Below are 24,013 nucleotides of genomic sequence, written 5' to 3'. Positions count from 1 at the left end.
CACGGCACTCGAAATTTTGATGTGAATAAAGAAGGTACTTTTATTTTGAAATGCCACCAATGAATATCAGTTACATAGGCCAACGTTTCGGTCCTCCCGGACCTTGTTCACGGCCTGTTAATTATAATAACATACAATCAGTGTATTGAAAAATTAAGCAAAAAGATTTTAACAAAGAACGATTACAGTCATATAGGGGCAAATCTATGTATATATATATATATATATATATATATATATACACACAATATCCTATACTGTGATATTCTAAACTGCGAATATAGATCAATAGATAAGTAAATAATCTCTGATCATGGGATGGTAATCACAGAAATGTGCCTTTGCATCAAAGGCATTAAGGAGCATCAGAATGCCAAATAATGATTAGTACAAACATCGAAACACAAAAATACAAGTATGAAAAAAATCAAAGACTTGTCAGAAGTATTCAAAACGGATTATGGCTTTTGTACAGCTCTTGTTGAAACATAGATAAAGAACCTCTATCAAAAAACTCACTATGTATATATAGGAGGAGGGCTACAATAATAGATGAATACAAACTGACCTAATGATTTTTAAGCAGTGGGATGATGGACCCATATATAAGGTAAAATACATGAAATGATCGATATCACCTACATACCTCCAAGTAGTCCTGATTTGAGAAAAGTGGCGTTGCGCTAGGTGGCCTGCGCATGTCCGGTATTTATGCTGGGCCTGGTCTCGCGATATTGTAGGAGCATCATACAACCGGATGTCCGCATTCGTGATTGGAATAGCGGAAGTCCGGTTATTCGTAATATTCGATTATATTTTCGTTAAAAAAAAATAGCAAATATAGGAAAATCGGAACATCTGAAAATATGGAAAATCGGATTGAAAAATCTAAATATTCGATCCATAATTCGAAAATTACAAAGTATGCGTATAAAGTAATCAGTGAGTTATTGTACTTGGTGTTAATTTAGTACATGGTGTTAATTTAATACAGGCTGTAGTCTACACCTAAGAATCCAAGCAAATATCGGAGAACAGGCTACAAGCAAAAAATCCATAGGTGAAATAACAAATGATGGTTAAAAGACTATAAGTATATTAGTATATTGGTATATTGATATATTAGTTAACGTCAGTACATTAGTCTACCAAACTTATCGGACACGGACAAGACACCACAATTCCATAGGAAGTCCTACCTGTAGACACAGTCATTTTGTCTGTAATAGCCATAGAGAAAAAAATAAAAGACAATTTAATTTTATTGTATATAGAACTCAAAGTCACGGTTTAGGCCCAAAGGAGCCAGTGTCCTTAATTCATTAATCCAATATGATTCACGTTTTTGGAGTAACAGTTTGCGATTTCCTCCCTGGCGTGACAGGGGAAAGTGTTCAATAATTTGGAACCTTAGTTGACTAATATGATGACCGGCCTGAATAAAATAATGGGGTATCGGGAGTTCTGATTTATTGCAACGTATATCAGATTTGTGTTTGCCAATGCGATCTTGTGCACACTGGGAAGTCTCCCCAATGTAGGCGAGGCCGCAAGGGCACTTAATGAGATAAATAACGAATGAGATAGCACATGTGAAAAAGCCTTTTATATTGTATTTTCTGCCCGTATGTGGATGCGTAAAAGTGTTCACTTTCATAACATGAATACACTGTACACAGTTTAAGCACGGGAAGGTACCTATTTTTGGACTAGATAACAAAGTCTGTCTTGGTGGCTTCCTTTCAGGGCCAATATCCGCTTTGATTAAGTTGTCACGTAAATTTCTTGGACGCTTGTAGCACATTCTGAGTGGATTATTAAATTATTTTATATCAGGGTAAAATTTACCTAATAGCGGCCAATGTTTCTGAATGATCCGTTGGATCTTCAGTACAAAAGGATGGTATGTCACTACCAATGGAACTCTGGGTACAGAATGTTGTGTTTGTGGAGGTCTCAATTCATGGGTACCTTGGGTTATCAACTTGATCTCCTTCTCTAGGAGGCCTCGAGGATAACCACGTGCTCTAAACTTGTCAGACATTTCCATCAAGTGTTGCTGTTTCACTATTGGGTCACTAACAATTCTCGAAACTCTAGTGAACTGTGACCGAGGTAATGATGTTTTTGTATTCTTGGGATGACAACTAGAATATAAAATTAGCGTATTCCGGTCCGTTGGTTTAGTATAATTGTCTATTTTCAAGGAACCAGTGGAATCCTTGATTACAGAGGTGTCAAGAAAGTTCATTGTAGTTTCACCGATATGGGCAGTGAACTGTAGGTCTTTGATCACATGATTGATATACGTGTGGAAAATTTGAAAAGAATCCCTGTCTCCAGTCCAAATACAAAAAACATCATCTCTAAATCGACGTCATGTTAGTGCATGGGCTCGAAATAATGGATGTGGATATATATAGTCCTCCTCAAACTGGGCCATGAAGAGGTTGGCATATGGGGGGGCCACATTAGCCCCCATTGCCGTACCCTTCTTCTCAATATAATAGTGATCCCCAAACATAACATTTTGTTTTTTTTAAAATGAATTGCAATAATCCAATGCAAAAGATTTGTTGATCACTAGTAAGGGTCGTGGTCACTAGTGATGTACGAACAGCCTGTATCCCCCCCATCATGAGAGATGGAGGTGTACAGGCTGTTGACATCGAGAGTGACCAAAATTGCATCAAGAGGAATTGTGCCTAAAGAGAAGATAATCTCTAGAAAATGTGACGTATCCAGTAGATACGATTTTGTATTGCGTACTAGAGGAGTAAGTATTTTTTCTAAATAAATAGATAATGGTGCCAGGAGTGAATCAGTCGATGCTACTATTGGACACCCAGGTGGTTGTTGGAGATTCTTGTGTATTTTAGGCAACATATACAGTCATGTGAAAAAATTAGGACACCCTTTGAAAGCATGTGGTTTTTTGTAACATTTTTAATAAAAGGTTATTTCATCTCCGTTTCAACAATACAGAGAGATTAAAGTAATCCAACTAAACAAAGAAAACTGAAGAAAAGTCTTTTCAAGATCTTCTGTAAATGTCATTCTACAAAAATGCCTATTCTAACTGAGGAAAAAGATAGGACACCCTCACATGTATTCCCTCTTAAATTGGCTCAGATCTCACACAGGTATATCACACCAGGTGCACATAATTAGTAGATCGTTACTCTGCATGTTGAATGAGGCTTGCCCTATTTAAACCTCAGACATTTAGTTTGGTGTGCTCCTGACTGTTGAAGTGAGAGTGAGCACCATGGTGAGAGCAAAAGAGCTGTCAGAGGACTTCAGAAAAAAGATTGTAACAGCCTATGAGTCTGGGAAGGGATTTAAAAAGATCTCAAAAGATTTTGAAATCAGCCATTCCACTGTCCGGAAGATAGTCTACAAGTGGAGGGCTTTCAAAACAACTGCCAACATGCCCAGGACTGGTCGCCCCAGCAAGTTCACCCCAAGAGCAGACCGCAAGATGCTAAAAGAGGTCTCCAAAAACCCTAAAGTGTCATCTCGAGAACTACAGCAGGCTCTGGCTACTGTTGATGTAGAAGTACATGCCTCTACAATCAGAAAGAGACTGTACAAGTTTAACTTGCATGGGAGGTGTGCAAGGAGGAAACCTTTGCTTTCCAAGAGAAACATCGAGGCCAGACTGACATTTGCCAGAGATAAAGTTGACAAAGACCAGGACTTCTGGAATAATGTTCTTTGGACAGATGAGTCCAAAATTGAATTATTTGGACACAACAGCAGAGGACATGTTTGGCGTAAACCAAACACAGCATTCCAAGAAAAGAACCTCATACCAACTGTGAAGCATGGAGGTGGAAGTGTCATGGTTTGGGGCTGCTTTGCTGCAGCAGGACCTGGTCAGCTCACCATCATAGAATCCACGATGAATTCTACTGTGTATCAGAAGGTGCTTGAAGAACATGTGAGACCATCAGTTAGAAAATTAAAGCTGAAGCGGAACTGGACCATGCAACATGACAATGACCCAAAACATACTAGTAAATCAACCAAAGATTGGCTGAAAAAGAAGAAATGGAGAGTCCTGGAATGGCCAAGTCAAAGTCCAGATTTGAATCCCATTGAGATGCTGTGGGGTGACTTGAAAAGGGCTGTACGTGCAAGAAACCCCTCAAACATCTCACAGCTGAAAAAGTTCTGCATTGAGGAGTGGGGTAAAATTTCCTCAGACCGATGTCGAAGACTGGTAGATGGCTACAAGAACCGTCTCACTGCAGTTATTTCAGCCAAAGGAGGTAACACTCGCTATTAGGGGCAAGGGTGTCCTATCTTTTTCCTCAGTTAGAATAGGCATTTTTGTAGAATGACATTTACAGAAGATCTTGAAAAGACTTTTCTTCAGTTTTCTTTGTTTAGTCGGATTACTTTAATCTCTCTGTATTGTTGAAACGGAGATGAAATAACCTTTTATTAAAAATGTTACAAAAAACCACATGCTTTCAAAGGGTGTCCTAATTTTTTCACATGACTGTATATTACCAGCATTATTGGGTGATCATTGTGTAGAAATTTATAGGTGGCTTTATCAATTGTGCCAATTCCTAAGTGATGGTCAAGGTACGACTGTATTTCTTTTTGTATAGTAAAGGTAGGATTATTGTATGTAAGTTCAGCTAGCTGTCTATTAATTTCTTGTTTATAGTAGGATGTATCCATGACTACTATGGCTCCCCCTTTGTCGGCTGGTTTAATTGTAATCGTCTTGTCCGTTCTAAGTGATTGTAATGCAAGGTATTCAGTGTTTGGAAGATTTGAGTGAGACAGATACTGACCCCTCCTAAAGGAGTCGCTATTCGCCTGAACCTCATTATCCACCAAACTAATGAAAGCCTCAACCGCATGTGATAATTTGGTCAGAATCATTGAGGGTTCTGGCTTGTCGGGAGTGTCGTCCCCTGCGTATTCTTGGGATCGTCGTCTGGTTTTGTGACCCCTCCGGGGAAAAAAATGGTATGGTCTGCCACGTGAGGACCTGTCGCTCCCAGATGAAGAAGAAGCATAGTCCCCAAATGGTTGATAACCCTGAGATTCGGATTCTTGCCATTGCCAGCGATAAATACGATTCAATTGAAAATCTTCTGTATCTCAGGTAAATTTCACCCGTTTTGTTTGCTCAATATACTTTCTATGGTCCTCCAGTACTTTCTCTGTCTTCTTCTTTAGGTCATTCCACTCCTGTGTGGAGGTAGTAGAGACAAGCTGTGCCTCAATTATTGTGATTTTATCACGGATCTCTGAGATGGACTTCTGTAAATACGCAATACTTAGAACAATAATGTCCATTGAACATTTATTCAATATGGTTTCAAATTTATTGCAATATTCCTTGTTGGATGGAAACAGGGCGTAAATGTACCCTTAATCCCCTCGGTATTCTCCCATTTTTGTAATATTCTGCTAGTGTAACACAATGCAGTTCTGATGCAATTAATCTTTTTGAGTCACGTTCCCAATCACGTGTTCGGAATTCACTATGAGAAATATGAAGAAACTCACTAGGAGTAGTTATCTGTGAAACAATCCCATCAGCAGTAATAGTATCGTATGAAAAAGTGGAAGCAGACATGAGTAGGTGCTCAAGCTCAAAAAGCTAGAGATGAACAGAATTGATGGCTGGCACTCTACTAAGAATAATTTCTTCGGTGCTCAGTGATGGAGATTTCCTCCAATAGAATGCTGTAGAGTAATTCACGGCACTCGAAATTTTGATGTGAATAAAGAAGATACTTTTATTTTGAAATGCCACCAATGAATATCAGTTACATATACTTATAGTCTTTTAACCATCATTTGTTATTTGACCTACAGATTTTTTGCTTGCAGCCTGTTCTCCGATATTTGTTTGGTTTCTTAGTCATAGACTACATCCTGTATTAAATTAACACCATGTACAATAACTCACTGATTACTTTATACGCATACTTTTTAATTTTCAAATTACGGATCGAATATTTTGATTTTTCGATCCGATTTTCCATATTTTCGGATGTTCCGATTTTCCTATATTTGAGATTTTTTTACGAAAATATAATCAAATATTGCGAATAACCGGACTTCCGCTATTCCAATCACGAATGCGGACATCCGGTTGTATGATGCTCCTACAATCTCGCGAGACCAGGCCCAGCATAAATACTGGACATGCGCAGGCCACCTAGCACAACGCCACTTTTCTCAAATCAGGACTACTTGGAGGTATGTAGGTGATATCGATCATTTCATGTATTTACCTTATGTATGGGTCTATGTATGTGTTCATCATCCCACTGCTTGAAATCATTAGGTCAATTTGTATTCATCTAGCATGCTAGATAATCGTTATACTGCTTGGAATTTGACACCTACATAGACCTACTGACCCTGAATGGTTCAATTTATTGTAGCCCTCCTCCTATATATACATAGTGAGTTTTTCTATAGAGGTTCTTTATATAACATTGCACTATGTTTCAACTAAGAGCTGTACAAAAGCCATAATCTGTTTTGAATATTTCTGACAAGTCTTACATTTTTTTCATACTTGTATTTTTGTGTTTCGATGTTTGTACTAATCATTATTTGGCATTCTGATGCTCCTTAATGCCTTTGATGCAAATAATAGATGGATACATTTCTGTGATTACCATCCCATGATCAGATTATTTATTTATCTATTGATCTATATTCGCAGTTTAGAATATCACCGTATAGGATATTGTGTGTGTGTATATATATATATATATATATATATATATATATATATTTTAGGAAAAATGAGCGGCACTCCAGAAGTAAAAATGGTGAACCCTTTATTCACACCAGTGGTGCAACGTTTCGGCTCAGATCGCGAGCCTTCCTCAAGCAAAGAAACAACTCAAATGACAGTGATTATATAAGGGATACAAAACATGTGATCACAACTAAGTGGGTGTGTCCAACAATTCATGAGATACATAAAAGATGATTGAATACACATCATATTGATCAATATAACAAAAGTGGGAGGGCTGATCATCATTGGAGACAGTGATAAAAGTGTAATATAGAGCTATGCACGGATCAGGTACATAAACATAATCAGGTGATGTGCCAACATATAATGTGAACATTATACATAAATATTCTGGGGGAGGAGCAACGGGGTAATAGTGCAGAACATACCGATACAGTAAGGAGGCTCATGATGTGCCGTGGAGTCGGCGTTGTGAATGTCTTCCTGCGCAGGCGTGGCTGTACACCAATAGCAGGCGCTCAGCTGACCAGAGATGCTGTGCGTCAGCACGATGCGCCGGCTGCCCCACGTCATTGCGGACGTCATCCTGAAGGCACACGGTGTGTGATCCTGTGCGCATGCTCAGTGGAGGATCACACACCGTGTGCCTTCAGGATGACGTCCGCAATGACGTGGGGCAGCCCGCGCATCGTGCTGACGCACAGCATCTCTGGTCAGCTGAGCGCCTGCTATTGGTGTACAGCCACGCCTGCGCAGGAAGACATTCACAACGCCGACTCCACGGCACATCATGAGCCTCCTTACTGTATCGGTATGTTCTGCACTATTACCCCGTTGCTCCTCCCCCAGAATATTTATGTATAATGTTCACATTATATGTTGGCACATCACCTGATTATGTTTATGTACCTGATCCGTGCATAGCTCTATATTACACTTTTATCACTGTCTCCAATGATGATCAGGCCTCCCACTTTTGTTATATTGATCAATATGATGTGTATTCAATCATCTTTTATGTATCTCATGAATTGTTGGACACACCCACTTAGTTGTGATCACATGTTTTGTATCCCTTATATAATCACTGTCATTTGAGTTGTTTCTTTGCTTGAGGAAGGCTCGCGATCTGAGCCGAAACGTTGCACCACTGGTGTGAATAAAGGGTTCACCATTTTTACTTCTGGAGTGCCGCTCATTTTTCCTAAAATATTCATCAGGGAAGTCAGTCCATTCCCTTTGGGACGTGCACCCATTTTCTCATTTGGGAGCCAGTGCCGCCATTTTTCTTCATTTATATATATATATATATATATATATATATATACACAAGGAGTGCAGAATTATTAGGCAAGTTGTATTTTTGAGGATTAATTTTATTATTGAACAACAACCATGTTCTCAATGAACCCAAAAAACTCATTAATATCAAAGCTGAATATTTTTGGAAGTAGTTTTTAGTTTGTTTTTAGTTTTAGCTATTTTAGGGGGATATCTGTGTGTGCAGGTGACTATTACTGTGCATAATTATTAGGCAACTTAACAAAAAACAAATATATACCCATTTCAATTATTTATTTTTACCAGTGAAACCAATATAACATCTCAACATTCACAAATATACATTTCTGACATTCAAAAACAAAACAAAAACAAATCAGTGACCAATATAGCCACCTTTCTTTGCAAGGACACTCAAAAGCCTGCCATCCATGGATTCTGTCAGTGTTTTGATCTGTTCACCATCAACATTGCGTGCAGCAGCAACCACAGCCTCCCAGACACTGTTCAGAGAGGTGTACTGTTTTCCCTCCTTGTAAATCTCACATTTGATGATGGACCACAGGTTCTCAATGGGGTTCAGATCAGATGAACAAGGAGGCCATGTCATTAGATTTTCTTCTTTTATACCCTTTCTTGCCAGCCACGCTGTGGAGTACTTGGACGCGTGTGATGGAGCATTGTCCTGCATGAAAATCATGTTTTTCTTGAAGGATGCAGACTTCTTCCCGCTTGATTGTTCGATGATCACGCTTCAGAAGCTTTGCAATTTTAAGAGTGCTGCATCCCTCTGCAAGATATCTCACTATTTTTTACTTTTCTGAGCCTGTCAAGTCCTTCTTTTGACCCATTTTGCCAAAGGAAAGGAAGTTGCCTAATAATTATGCACCCCTGATATAGGGTGTTGATGTCATTAGACCATACCCCTTCTCATTACAGAGATGCACATCACCTAATATGCTTAATTGGTAGTAGGCTTTCGAGCATATACAGCTTGGAGTAAGACAACATGCATAAAGAGGATGATGTGGTCAAAATACTCATTTGCCTAATAATTCTGCACTCACTGTATATATATATATATATATATATATACAGTACAGACCAAAAGTTTGGACACACCTTCTCATTCAAAGAGTTTTCTTTATTTTCATGACTATGAAAATTGTAGATTAACACTGAAGGCATCAAAACTATGAGTTAACACATGTGGAATTATATACATAATAAAAAAAAGTGTGAAGCATCTGAAAATGTCATATTCTAGGTTCTTTAAAGTAGCCACCTTTTGCTTTGATTACTACTTTGCACACTCTTGGCATTCTCTTCATGAGCTTCAAGAGGTAGTCACCTGAAATAGTCTTCCAACAGTCTTCAAGGAGTTCCCAGAGATGCTTAGCACTTGTTGGCCCTTTTGCCTTCACTCTGCAGTCCAGCTCACCCCAAACCATCTTGATTGGGTTCAGGTACGGTGACTGTGGAGGCCAGGTCATCTGGCGCAGCACCCCATCACTCTCCTTCATGGTCAAATAGCCCTTACACAGCCTGGAGGTGTGTTTGGGGTCATTGTCCTGTAGAAAAATAAATGATGGTCCAACTAAACGCAAACCGGATGGAATAGCATGCCGCTGCAAGATGCTGTGGTAGCCATGCTGGTTCAGTATGCCTTCAATTTTGAATAAATCCCCAACAGTGTCACCAGCAAAGCACCCCACACCATCACACCTCCTCCTCTGTGCTTCACACCTCATGCACACGAAGGTGTGCTTGCTGTTACGTACATTGCACAGGCATCATCCGTGCGGCTGCCGCAGACCCATTCAACTTGAATGGGTCCATGATCTGTCCGCACCGCAAAAAAAAAATTGAACATGTTCTATTTTTTATGCGGTGGGAAGGCACAGAGAGAAAGACCTCTGTAGAGTTTCTGCGGGGTTCCTGTCTCCGTTCTGCACCACTCAAGTGAATGGGTCCGCATCCGTCATACGGTGTGCACACGGCCGCTGCCCGTATATTGTGCGGGCCGCAATACAAGCACGGCTGGGCAATGGCTGTGTGCATGAGCCTTTAGGGTTAAACGGACAAGAAAAGGACATTTTCTATCTTTTTTGCAGGGCTACATAATAGACATATGGATGTGAACAGCACACGTTGTGCTGTCTGCATTTTTTCCAAACCCATTGAAATGAATGGGTCTGCATCCTATCCATATCCTATCCGCAAAGAAAATGGAATAAACACAGAAACAAAATATGTTTCTGTGCATGAGCCATTAGTGGTTGATCAACTTTGTAGCAAAATTTGGTGCAAGGTGTCACATCTTACACTACTCACCTTTGCACTAAGCCTCACCTCCTTGATGGACAAGGGGCAAAAAGTGTCTAAAGCACTTAATAAATAGTAAAGTCTGTCTCAATTTAATTAACCCTTTCATTACCAAGCCACTTTTCACCTTAAATCCCAGGCCAATTTTTTGAATTCTGACATGTGTCACTTTATGTGGTATTAACTTTGGAACACTTTTACATATCCAAGCCATTCTGAGATTGTTTTCTCATGACACATTGTACTTCATGACAGTGGTAAATTTGAGTCAAAATATTTCACCTTTATTTATAAAATAAATCAAATAAATCAAAAAAATTATATTCAAAATTTTCTAAATTTTTATTTCTCTACTTTTAAGACAAATAGTAACACCTCATAAAATAGTTATCACTCAACATTCCCCATATGTCTGATTTATGTTGGCTTACTTTTGTGTCATTTTTTTTTTCCGGACATTTGAAGGCTTTGAATTTTAGAAGCAATTTTTCACATTTTCAACAGAATTTCCCAAACTATTTCTTAAGCACCAATTCAGTTATAAAGTGATTTCGAGGTGCTTACGTAATGGAAACTACACCCCTCAAATTATTTAAAACTGATTTTACAAACTTTATTAACCCTTGAGGTGTTCCACAAAAATTTAAGGAAAATAAAGATGAAATTAAAAATTTTCTTTTTTGGTAGATTTTTTTATTTTGATCAATTTTGTATTTGATGATGGAAACCCTCAAAAAGTTACCCAATTTTGGAAACTACACCCCTTTAAGAATATATTAAGGAGGGTACTGAGCACTTTTACCCCCTAATATATAAGAGATAAGAAATTTGGAAACACTTGGCTGTGAAAATGAAAAGTTCCATTTCTTCCAATAAAATGTTGCTTTAGCCCCAAATTTGTCATTTTCACAAGGGGTAAAAGAAGAAAAAGCACCCCATAATTTGTTACCCATTTTCTCCTGAATACAGCAACACCCCATATGTAGGGGTAAACTGCTGTGAGGGCACATGGCAGGATTCAGACTGGAAGGAGCGAGATATATGACTTTTGCAGTGCAGATTTTGATGGATTGGTTTGCGGGTGCCATTGGTTTAAATTTTTTTAGTGATTGTCTTATGTGGGGGCTCATTTTTTGCAGGATGAGGTGACTTTCATTGGTATCATTTTGGGGTATATAAGACTTTTTGATCACTTGGTATTACAGTTTTTGTGAGTCAAGGTGAAAAAAATTGCATTGTTTTTTTTTTTTTTTTTTTTTTAACAGCATTCACCTGAGAGGGCATATCATGTGATATTTTTATAGAGCTTATAGAGCAGGTTGCTACGGATGCGGCGATACCCAATGTGTCTATTATTTTTATTTTTGTTAAGTTTTATACAGTAAAAGCATTTTTGAACAGAATAAAATCTCCCTTTTTCTGAGAGCCCTATTTTACATTTTTTGGGGGACGATTGCCTTAGGTAGGGTCTCAATTTTTACAGGATGAGATGACGTTTGATTGGTATCCTTTTGCGGTACATAAGACTTTTTGATCGCTTGGTGTTACACTTTTTGTGAGGCAAGGTGACAAAAAATGGCTATTTTGGCATTGTTTTTTGTTTTTTTTACAGCATTCACCTGAGGGGCATTTCATGGGATATTTTTACAGACGCGGCGATATCCAATGTGTCTATTAAGCCTCTTTTTTTTTTATGTTTACGCCCCGTTTTTTGCGTTCCATATATGGGCCGTATACGGAACCATTTATTTCAATGGTTCCGCAAAAAGACTGAATGTACTCGTATGCATTCCGTTTCTGTATTTTCGTTCCATTTTATCTATGTAATTACTGTATACTGTATATGCCATATGGAAAAACGGAACAGAACAGAAATGAAAACACAACGGAAACAAAAAACGGAACAACGGATCTGTGAAAAACGGACCGCAAAACACTGAAAAAGCCATGCGGTCGTGTGCAGGAGGCCTTATACTGTTTCATTGCTGCTGCTATGGGTACATGTGAGTTCCCTTATTTGGAAATAGGATGCACATTTCTATGTAGGGATGTATTTTGATCCTTCATATGATCTTTATTGTATACCGTATTTTAACTTTGTGGTGTTTAATAAAGATTGTCATATATTTTTATATATTTGATGTGCGGTCTGCTTTTATAGTCCTTCTTGTGTTTGTTTAACAAGTATTACTGTCTGGGACTAGTGACCGACACTCTGTTAACATTCTAGTGTGCCCCTGGTTTCTATATTGGCCTTAACGCCTATCATAACCGTGTTAGTGAAGTGAAGGCATGCTCCAGCAGCGTCTAGTTAAATAGAAGTTTGTCATCACTGCCAAAACATTGCAGTTACATCCAAGCATTAGTGAACGGCTTTTATTACTACGTCACAATATGTAGTTTAAACATGCTTCACTGCAAAAATAGCATAATTACCACTCTTAATTGTCAATAGCAGTGTGTATAAGTTTCTGGGCATTTAATTGCACCTCTATATGCTAGTACTGTGTGTTTACAAAACCTATGACTCTTCATTTATAGGCACATCCAACAAAACATAGCAAGAAAAGTCCATATGCACAGCATTGTTCCATTACCCCACAGACATACAGCAAATGACTGTGTAGAATCCAGATGCACTAGCTAACTATTCAGTTAGGGCTCATGCACACGAAATTATTTTGTTTCTCTGTCTGTCCCGTTTTTTTGCAGACCATATGCGGAACCATTCATTTCAATGGGTCCGGAAAAAAACCCTGAAATTACTCCCTGTGCATTCCATTTCCATATGTCCGCATGGCCGTTCCGCAAAAAAATAGAACTTGTCCTATTATTGTCCACATTACGGACAAGGATAGTACTGTTCTATTAGGGGCCAACTGTTCCGTTCCGCAAAATACGGAATGCATACAGATGTCATCCATGTTTTTTGCAGTCAGCAAAATACATATGGTCGTGTGCATGAGCCCTTACTTTTATTAAGATCCATGATTTCAAATGGTAAATTTTTAAAAAACCTGAATCCAAACAATCCACCATAATTATCTTTATTGAGGAATTGCCTACAATATTATGCATTTTCAAACATGTGTACTCAGCTAGTAGCCATAAACTGTTTGTGTACCAGGAGAAGGACAGCATATTGCACCCAGCCCGTAACATTTTCATTAATAGGCCTCATGATAAAAGGTCAGGAAAATTTAAGATTGCAAACCAAATCAAAATGTGGGTAGCAGCACCAGTATTCCAACCAATAGTAGTAGTAGTAGGCCACAGTTCTCTCTGGTTTTCGAAAGGTACAATATTATTGAGGACAAAGAGGATGAGATTGTATAGTGGATGATTCATTTCTCTGCTCATTCACAGCAGGATGAGGTCCCTTCTGAGTCTACTACCGTGCCTTTCAGCTAGGGGTCACAGCTTTTCTTATGCTATTCTTATTACCCCTTCTGCCACTATAATTACTGCTACACAGTCACCACTACTGTACATACATCTACTGCTTTGTCTGTTCCATGCTATGCTGCTACTGCAGCCACTACTATATGCCAAAATCGTTCAGAACAAGCCACTTTTTCTTCTGACAATTAACATTTGTGCGTTTTTGCATGTATAAATATGGTCAAGGCATTCTGCCCCCATTAATGCATACTTTTTGGACCCTTGTGCATAACAAGCCACTCTTTCTTCTGAAAATGAACACATGGCACACATTATGCCCCCATTAAAGCATAATTTTTAGTGCAAAATGAGCCAATTATTTTTTTTCTGACAATTAAAGGGATTGTGTCATCAGAAAATGACCTGTTGTTTAAATCATGTTTTTTATGTTTAACATATTTGTAAACAATTTTTGGTGATGTTATTTTTAGCGTTCCACGTCAAGATCTATATTTAAACAAAAAACATAAAATTCTGCAATTTTTGCACTGGCCACTAAGCCTAATAGGCACCACTTCTTGGTCTGTACAGATCATTTTACTGCAGTTATCAGCTTACCTGTCATTTTAATCTTGCCTGTAATTATATAGTCTCAGTGTATAGATTAGACAGGATCCACCATTCACAATAGGTGATTGTCAAAGATTACAATATAATAATATTTGCAAAGACAGGTGCACTCTGCAGTCTTACTAGACCCTCAAATTAATGTTAAAATTGAGAGATTAGCAAACATATCCTACTATGGAGGACATGTCTGAGTCCGAGCACCGTGCCAAGACTTCTCAAGTATGTAGCTTGGGTCCTAACACTCACCTACCTGTGCCGTAAGGTCAATACCAGGGGCCAGTGGGCGAATTACAGGAGCGTGAGGTCCGACTCACAGACAATTCACCAGTTACCTCCAGCATGTAGCCATGCTAGCAATGGGAAGAGGGAGGAATTCGCGAGTCCCACTCAAGACTGACTGATATGGCCCAGGCTTCGCAGGTGCACCTAAATGTAGCCTGTGGGTGGAAAACAGGCACATTTAAGTTTATACACCTCCAGGCATCTCTATATATAAACAAACTGAAAAAATGGCATGATGTTAAACAGGCAGGAAGTGCTCAAACCCATATGCAGTTGTGCATATATATATACAGGGGAGCAAATCCTGCACTTGTGGCCCGTTGTTAATGGCGATCCCTAGCAAAAATGCATACAGTGGAGGATGCCCGCAGCGGACCACAAGTAGCACAATAAACATCCTACACAAGATGGCAATTATGTTGATGTGAAAACCAATATAACAATATAATAATATTTGCAAAGACGGGTGCACTCTGCAGTCTTACTAGACCCTCAAACTGATGTTAAAATTGAGAGATTAGCCAACATATCCTACTATGGAGGACATGTCTGAGCCTGAGCACCATGCCAAAGTTTCTCAAGTAGCTCGGGTCCTAACACTCATCTACCTGTGCCCTATGGTCAATACCAGGGGCCAGTGGGCGAATTACAGGAGCGTGAGGTCCGACTGACAGACAACTCACGAGTCAACTCCAGCATGTAGCCATGCTAGCAATGGAAGGAGGGAGGATTCTGCGAGTCCCACTCAAGACTGGCTGATATGGCCCAAGCCTCACAGGTGCACCTTAATGTAGCCTGTGGATGGAAAACAGGCACATTTAAATTGGAGTTTATACACCTCCAGGCATCTCTATATACAAACCAGATTCCCAAAAAGTTGGGACACTAAACAAATTGTGAAAAAAAACTGAATGCAATGATGTGGAGATGGCAAATGTCAATATTTTATTTGTAATAGAACGTAGATGACAGATCAAACGTTTAATCCGAGTAAATGTATCATTTTAAAGGAAAAATAAGTTGATTCAAATTTTCACGGTGTCAACAAATCCCCAAAAAGTTGGGACAAGTAGCAATAAGAGGCTGGAAAAAGTAAATTAGAGCATAACGAAGAGCTGGAAGACCAATTAACACTAATTAGGTCAATTGGCAACAAGATTGGGTATAAAAAGAGCTTCTCAGAGTGGCAGTGTCTCTCAGAAGCCAAGATGGGTAGAGGATCACCAATTCCCACAATGTTGCGCAGAAAGATAGTGGAGCAATATCAGAAAGGTGTTACCCAGCGAAAAATTGCAAAGACTTTGCATCTATCATCATCAACTGTGCACAACATCATCCGAAGATTCAGAGAATCTGGAACAATCTCTGTGCGTAAGGGTCAAGGCCGTAAAACCATATGGTGGGTGGGGACGCAAACCTATATGCAGGGATTCGCGTCCCCACCTATCCCTTGGTTGAAATTTATGGACGTGTGTCTTTTTGAAACCGTATTAGCTATGTAACTATGTATATACAGGGGAGCAAATCCTGCACTTTTGGCCTGTTGCTAATAGCGATCCCCAGCAAAAATGCATACAGTGGAGGATGCCTGCAGCGGACCACAAGAACCACAATAAACATCCTATACAAGATAGCAATTATGTGGATGTGATAACCCATATAACAATATAATAATATTTGCAAAAACGGTGCACTCTGCGGTCTTACTAGACCCTCAAACTGATATTAAAATTGAGATATAGGCCAACATATCCTACTATGGAGGACATGTCTGAGCCCGAGCACTGCGCCAAGTTTTCTCAAGCAGCTCAGTACCGCCAGTGAGTGATTCTGTTGTATCTCTAGTGGGCTGAGTATCTAAACAGCCCCGGAAGATACATGAGAGTGAGTAGTAAATGCTCACTATTGGCAATGCAGGAAGGCAGGAAAAGTTATTCTACAGTATATAGGAACATACTGTATATACTGTATAGTATTATATATATATCCATACATATTATAGCATATAACACACACAAATTCAGGCATGCACACATACATCTTCACTACAAATACACAGTCACTCATGTATGCATACAAATTGTGGTACCTTACCTTTGTCATAAAAGAGGACTTCATTGGAAACAGGGCCAGTATACACAGCAATAGATTAAGGAATGGGCACTGAAAAAAGGCCAATGCAGCTTGTGTACAGAGGTAGTGAGTCCTCCACAGGTACAATATACAATAGGTGTGCCTTGGCCAATAGGTGGCAGCACTCCACATCACAATATAATAGACACTCATTAGTTGCCATGCAGAGCAAGTTCCACCCCTCCACTCGGTTATTACCATCTAGAATATTTATGGTTTTTATACAAATAGGGCAGAAAATGCCCAGTAGGTGTGTATCCCACCTCTGGAACCTGCTCCAGAGGGGGGAAAAGCTGCACGTGATTGGTCATGGCATTTTTTTTCAATGGGGCCCTCGAAAAGTGCAGGATTCACATGGACTGCATCTATATTTTGAAGACTGTTTTTTATTTACAAAATTGTTTTTGTAATCAACTGTGTGAATGTTTCTTCCTATAGAAGAGATGTCAAAACGAAATGGCAAAAGTTCAACATGTTAAAGGGGTTATCCCATGAATAATGTAAAAATTTTCAATTAGACATAATATATTCCATGCCAATACCTTTCTAACGAAGCTAGAACCAGCCCTGTACCTCACATGGATCCAGAGATCTCCCCATTCATTGCACTGATAGTTTTATATCAAACTGACATTTCAAGGGGAGTGTCTTTTCTGCTACAGATAAGGGGGCGTGTCCATGATCTCCCTATCACAGCTCAGGAGGCAGTTGGATGAAACTGAGCATGTTTGGCCTTTTTAATGAGTTGGTCAAAGAAATAAGAAAGTAAGTTGCACTATACAAATAAATTGTATTGAATAACTCAGTGACTATGCCTAATTTTTAATTACATGCATTTACAAAAGTATTTAGATCCAGGTGCTGGTTTGAAAACTGTGGAATATTTTTGGTGGGAAAACCCCTTTAAGTTAAAAAACAAACAAACAAAGAAACAAAAACAATACTAGTAAAAAAAAAAATGCTTGTGTGTTTCCTGCGTTTCATCTTTCCCATAAATTTTCATCTACCGTAACAACTGGAGCTGGAAGTTTTACCTACACAAGTTCTGCCAGTCCATCCATGCTGAAATTGTGACTAATGCCTCTGCAGCAAGCCTATGAGGAGCGATAGTGGAGGATTGGCGTGATCTGACTGCAGAAAGTTTATGATAGTGGCTTTCCTCACATTGTTGTTCCCTAGGGACAGTGCAGTGAAAGAAGAGTGCACCTTTTCTTCCCTAAGGGCACTCCCTAGTGTTTGGGCTCCTGATTGATGGTAAGGAAACAGAAAGAATGGAGCTCAGAGTACCAAATATTAAATATTTTATTACATAATATCAAAACATGATTAAAAAGTTTACATATATGTGTGATGCCCAAAAAACAAAAGGGTAAGCAAGAGCAGAGTAATGGAAAAGAGCGCCACCCTGGGAGGACACACAGGTCAAGAATACTTGGATACGATGGTCATAGGACAGTGTCAGCACAATGGCAACCCCATGAACCAATTACGCAAAGTAATATTAAATGGTGAGTGGATGGTCAGCAGAAAACAACCACAATGGTAAAACCTGGCGTGTTGAGCACAAAGCTAAGCACATACAAATAATCAAATAAGCAACACATCAGAATCAATAACAGACAGATATAAGGTAGACCACCAAAATCCAGAGGACGTTGGGAATGAAGCTGCGACCAGAAACTAACCCAAAGAGACCATGTGTGAACCAACCCAGGATGGCGCTACCCCTGCTTGATGGTAGCCTGAGGGAGCCCTCGGTTTCAACGTCGTATGAGTGCAAGGTAGGGCGTGTAGGGTGTGCAATGGCGGGCGCATAGTGTAGGAGCCTGAGACTTCCAACAGTCTCAGAACACAGTTCCAACAATGTACAGTGCAATTCTTTACCCAGATAGTTTTGTATGGGTAGGCCAGGTTAAGATTCAATGCACTCCTTCTCTTTCCCTCTCCAGAATCAGAAGCTGACAATAATACTTGTGGTAAAATAGCTGTAATATGCTACTGCAGTGTCCCACTACCCACGTGGGTACTGCAAAGTTGTAGTGTTATGCTTTGAATGCTTTATATAACCTGTTTTATGCTGCAGTGCATCTTTATGCATAATCACTGCCTACAGGTATGTTAGATTCCATTACACTGAGCCTACCACTAGGAGGAGACAACACATTTCATATATACATTTCATATATACAGTACAGGCCAAAAGTTTGGACACACCTTCTCATTCAAAGCGTTTTCTTTATTTTCATGACTATGAAAATTGTAGATTCACACTGAAGGCATCAAAACTATGAATTAACACATGTGGAATTATATACATAACAAAAAATGGGAAACAACTGAAAATATGTCATATTCTAGGTTCTTCAAAGTAGCCACCTTTTGCTTTGATTACTGCTTTGCACATTCTTGTCATTCTCTTGATGAGCTTCAAGAGGTAGTCACCTGAAATGGCCTTTCAACAGTCTTGAAGGAGTTCCCAGAGATGCTTAGCACTTGTTGGCCCTTTTGCCTTCACACTGCGGTCCAACTCACCCCAAACCATCTTGATTGCGGGGTCATTGTCCTGTTGAAAAATAAATGATGGTCCAACTAAACGCAAACCGGATGGAATAGCATGCCGCTGCAAGATGCTGTGGTAGCCATGCTGGTTCAGTATGCCTTCAATTTTGAATAAATCCCCAACAGTGTCGCCAGCAAAGCACCCCCACACCATCACACCTCCTCCTCCATGCTTCACGGTGGGAACCTGGTCTCTAATCTGAGCTGCTGTTAACCTGCGATTTCTGAGGCTGGTGACTCGGATGAACTTATCCTCCGCAGCAGAGGTGACTCTTGGTCTTTCTTTCCTGGGGCGGTCCGCATGTGAGCCAGTTTCTTTGTAGCGCTTGATGGTTTTTGTGACTGCACTTGGGGACACTGTTTTCCCAATTTTTTGGACTGACTGACCTTCATTTCTTAAAGTAATGATGGCCACTCGTTTTTCTTTACTTAGCTGCTTTTTTCTTGCCATAATACAAATTCTAACAGTCTATTCAGTAGGACTATCAGCTGTGTATCCACCTGACTTCTCCACAACGCAACTGATTGTCCCAACCCCATTTATAAGACAAGAAATCCCACTTATTAAACCTGACAGGGCACACCTGTGAAGTGAAAACCATTTCAGGTGACTACCTCTTGAAGCTCATCAAGAGAATGCTAAGAGTGTGCAAAGCAGTAATCAAAGCAAAAGGCGGCTACTTTGAAGAACCTAGAATATGACATATTTTCAGTTGTTTCACACTTTTTTGTTATGTATATAATTCCACATGTGTTAATTCATAGTTTTGATGCCTTCAGTGTGAATCTACAATTTTCATAGTCATGAAAATAAAGAAAACTCTTTGAATGAGAAGGTGTGTCCAAACTTTTGGTCTGTACTGTATATATCTTAGATACAGTTCAAGCTTAGATACAGCTATAGCTTAGATATGGCTATTGTTTAGATACAGCTATAGCTTTGATACAGACTATATGTCCATCTTATAGATATAGCTATATCTGTATCTAAGCTATAGATGTATCTAAGCTATAGCTGTATCTAAGCTAAGTTATAGCTGTATCTAAGCTATTGCTGTATTTAAGCTATAGCTGTATCTAAGCTAAGCTGTATCTAAGCTATAGCTGTATCTAAGCCAGGGGTGTCGCTAGGTTAAAACATTCGGGGCCTGGGCCCCGGATGTTTTGTCCCATGCCCCAAATGTCCTGCCTGCCTGCTAGATACAACTGTATTGCCGTACACAGAACGGCAATACAATTGACTGTAATACACTGGGAAGAGATGAAGTACCTGTGGTGACATCATAGGTCATGTGATCAGCAAAACAGGCTGTGATAGGATGACCTGGATGATCTCACCATCATGTGACCAGTGCAGGATTGGACCGGAGTGAAGAGGAGAAGGAGCCTAGTGGTGATGTCTGTACATGAGAAAAAGTAAGTGAAGGGAGAGGCAGAGCAATGCTGGGAGTTGTAGTTATTTAACTATGATGTATGTTAGGGCTGAAGGGAGGGATGTTATTGACATGGAACTGTGTACTTGAGGTGGCTGGGGGAGGGAGTGATGTTATTTGCATGGGACTGTATGTTGAAAGTGGTTGGTGGGGGGCAATGATGTTTATGTACATGGGACTTAATGATTAGGCTATGTTCACACTTGCATTTGGGGATCCGCTTGTGAGATCCGTTTCAAGGCTCTCACAAGCAGCCCCAAATGCATCAGTTTAAACCCAAAGCATTCTGAATTGATGCGGATCCATTCAGAATGCATTCGTTCGGCTCCGTACGGCCCCCGTTCCGTTTTGGAGGCAGACCCCAAAATGCTGCAAGCAGTGTTTTTGTGTCCACATGGCCTTGCGGAGCCAACCGGATCAATGTAAGTCAATGGGGACGGACCCCTTTGCATTGACACAAAATGGTGCAATTGTAAACTGATCTGTCCCCATTGACTTTCAATGCAAGTCCGGACGGATCCGTATTGGGACTTACATTGAAAGTGTTTTCAAATCTAATACAAACAAATCGGTCCTGAACGGATGCATTAGTTTGTATTATTGGTGCGGATCCGTCCTGTACAAGTACAGGACAGATCCGCACAAACGCAAGTGTGAAAGTAGCCTTAAGGGGTGATGTTTACATGGGATTGTGCGTTGGCGGCGGCTGGGGAGGAGGTGATGTTATTTACATGGGACTGTATGGTGGAGGGAGGATTATAACTGCAGGGGGCACTGCAGATTCAGGGGACATTATAGGCGGTCTTATTACTACTGGGGGCTCTATAGGAGGGTCCTATAGATCTGCCTTATTTCTACTAAGCGCACTATGGGGGCTTTATTACTACTGAGGGGTCTGTAGGGAGCTTTATTATCACTGGGGGAACAATAGAGGGCCTTATTTCTACTGGGGAGAGAAGATATACCGAGAAGATGATGACAGAGAGGAGACGTCACCTGGAGGCCCTGGACAGGTAAGTGCTGCTGTATAGCAAGTACAGCAAAGTGTGGGGGGGGGGGGGACACAACATATTTATTGGGGCTAGTGCCCCGGATATTTTGAGACCCTGATCTAAGCTAAGCTATGGCTGTATCTAAGCTAAGCTATAGCTGTATCTATGCTAAGCTATAGCTGTATCTATGCTAAGCTATAGCTGTATATAAGCTTTAGCGGTATCTAAGCTAAGCTGTATCTAAGCTATAGCTGTATCTAAGCTATAGCATGTACAATTATTTATTTTTTGTGTCCTGGGGGTGGTATTACGAGTGTAACGATCCCCAGATGCTGGAGGGGAACATGTAAACTGGCCAATGGAAGTGAGGGAAGGAGCCAGACACATACCCTGCTGCTGAAGAAAATCTATCACCGCTCTGGCAAGTATCACGCATGAGCGATCTCTGACAATCGCCAAGGTTGTGTGAGGAGAGCAATAGAGGGGCAGCCACCAAAGGCTCTGACGTCTCGTGTAAACGAGACTTCAGTGCCAGAGAAGGGTTGATGATATCGACGTTCACATGACCCAAATCGGCAGTGGCTAAACAGAGCAAAAATCTGTAAAGTAAGTGATTTACAAAAGAGTTTAATATACTAATATAATAGCTATTAATATACATTTATATAACTCGAATAACCCCTTTAAAAGGACCTTCTCTAAACTTTTGAATGCACATGTCCAAGTGTTCAATGTTTCAGAAATTTTTGCACAGCTTGTTGTTTTCTAACAAGGAGCTTAAAGGCACAATTCACAACAGGTGTTTGATCAATCGCCCAATAAATTTCCTGGTTCAATTAGAATTGGTTTTAAACAGTCCTCTTCATCATGCTGTTCACATTTTGACGGAGATCAAGATGACACCTAACAATTGATCAAAAGTACCTCGCCATTGCAAGGCTTCAAGCAGCATGTTCTCAGATGGAGGAGGCTACTGAGCTTAGAATGTCATCAACAGGTTGCAACAGAGATACAGAGAGACTGGAAGAGTCACAGAAAGGCATAGAAGTGGACATCCTTTGGCCACATCCCACACTAATTGCTTCACTGTAAACAATGACCTGAGGAACTGGATGATGAATGCCACACAACTCTAGGCACATTTAAGGGAGGTAAAAGGTTCCCATCAGACCATTGGAAACCATTTACATCAGCATGGTCTGCATGCTAGATGACCGGCAAGGGTACCTGACCACAGGCATCATTGCCTTGCATGGACCAGGGAGCATCTACACTAGATGAGGGACCAGTGGGCCTCAGTGCTGTTCACTGATAAAATTCGATTCGAGCTGAGCAGAAATGATGGCTGCCAAAAATGATGAAGATGTCAAGGAGAGCGCTATGCATCAGCTATTGTTGCCACCAGACGAGCCTTTGGTGGTGGTGGTGTTACAGTGTGGGCAGGTGTGTCCAGTCAATACAGAATTGCCCAACACTTTGTGAATGGTACAGTGACAAGCCCATACTACTTGAGCAACATCATTAATCCAGTAATTGTGCTTCTGCATGAACAACACAGGCCTAATTTAATATTCATAGACAATTTGCTAGCCCATCGTGGTTGCATCATTACTGGGGTACCTGAAATGGAGAGGCTTGTAACTCTGTTCCCCAGAGCTTCAATGACCTGAGGGCTGCTCTTTAGGCCCCATGCACACGGCCGTGTTTCACGGCCGTGTGCGGGCCGTGGAACCGCGGCCTGGATCCCTCCTGAGAGCAGGAGCGCACTGCGTCACTGGTTGCTATGACGCCGTGCGCTCCCTGCTGCCGGCACAGTACAGTAATACACTGGTATAGATCATACCAGTGTATTACTGTATTGCGGCGGCAGCAGGGAGCGCACGGTGTCATAGCAACCAGTGACGCCGTGCGCTCCTGCTCTCAGGAGGGATCCAGGCCGCGGTTCCACGGCCCGCACACGGCCATGAAACACGGCCGTGTGCATGGGGCCTTAAGAAGAGTGGGATGCCATGCCTCATCAGACAATAAGTCAATTTGTGAACAGCATGAGACATCGTTGTCAAGCTATAATTGATGCTCAAGGCCACATGACAAGTTTTTGAGACATTGACATTTTTTGTGGGGGTATACCCAACACTGTTTGCGTTTGTTTCAATAAATTGCTTGACATGAGGAAATCACTATTGCATGCTTCTACTTAAATGCCCTACTTACATGATATAATATCACTGCCAAATATCCCTAAC

The sequence above is a fragment of the Bufo gargarizans genome, chromosome 1, assembly GCF_014858855.1.
Source record: "Bufo gargarizans isolate SCDJY-AF-19 chromosome 1, ASM1485885v1, whole genome shotgun sequence".
NCBI lineage: Eukaryota > Metazoa > Chordata > Amphibia > Anura > Bufonidae > Bufo > Bufo gargarizans.
The sequence above is the reverse complement of the archived record's forward strand: the minus strand, read 5'-3'. Positions refer to the sequence as shown.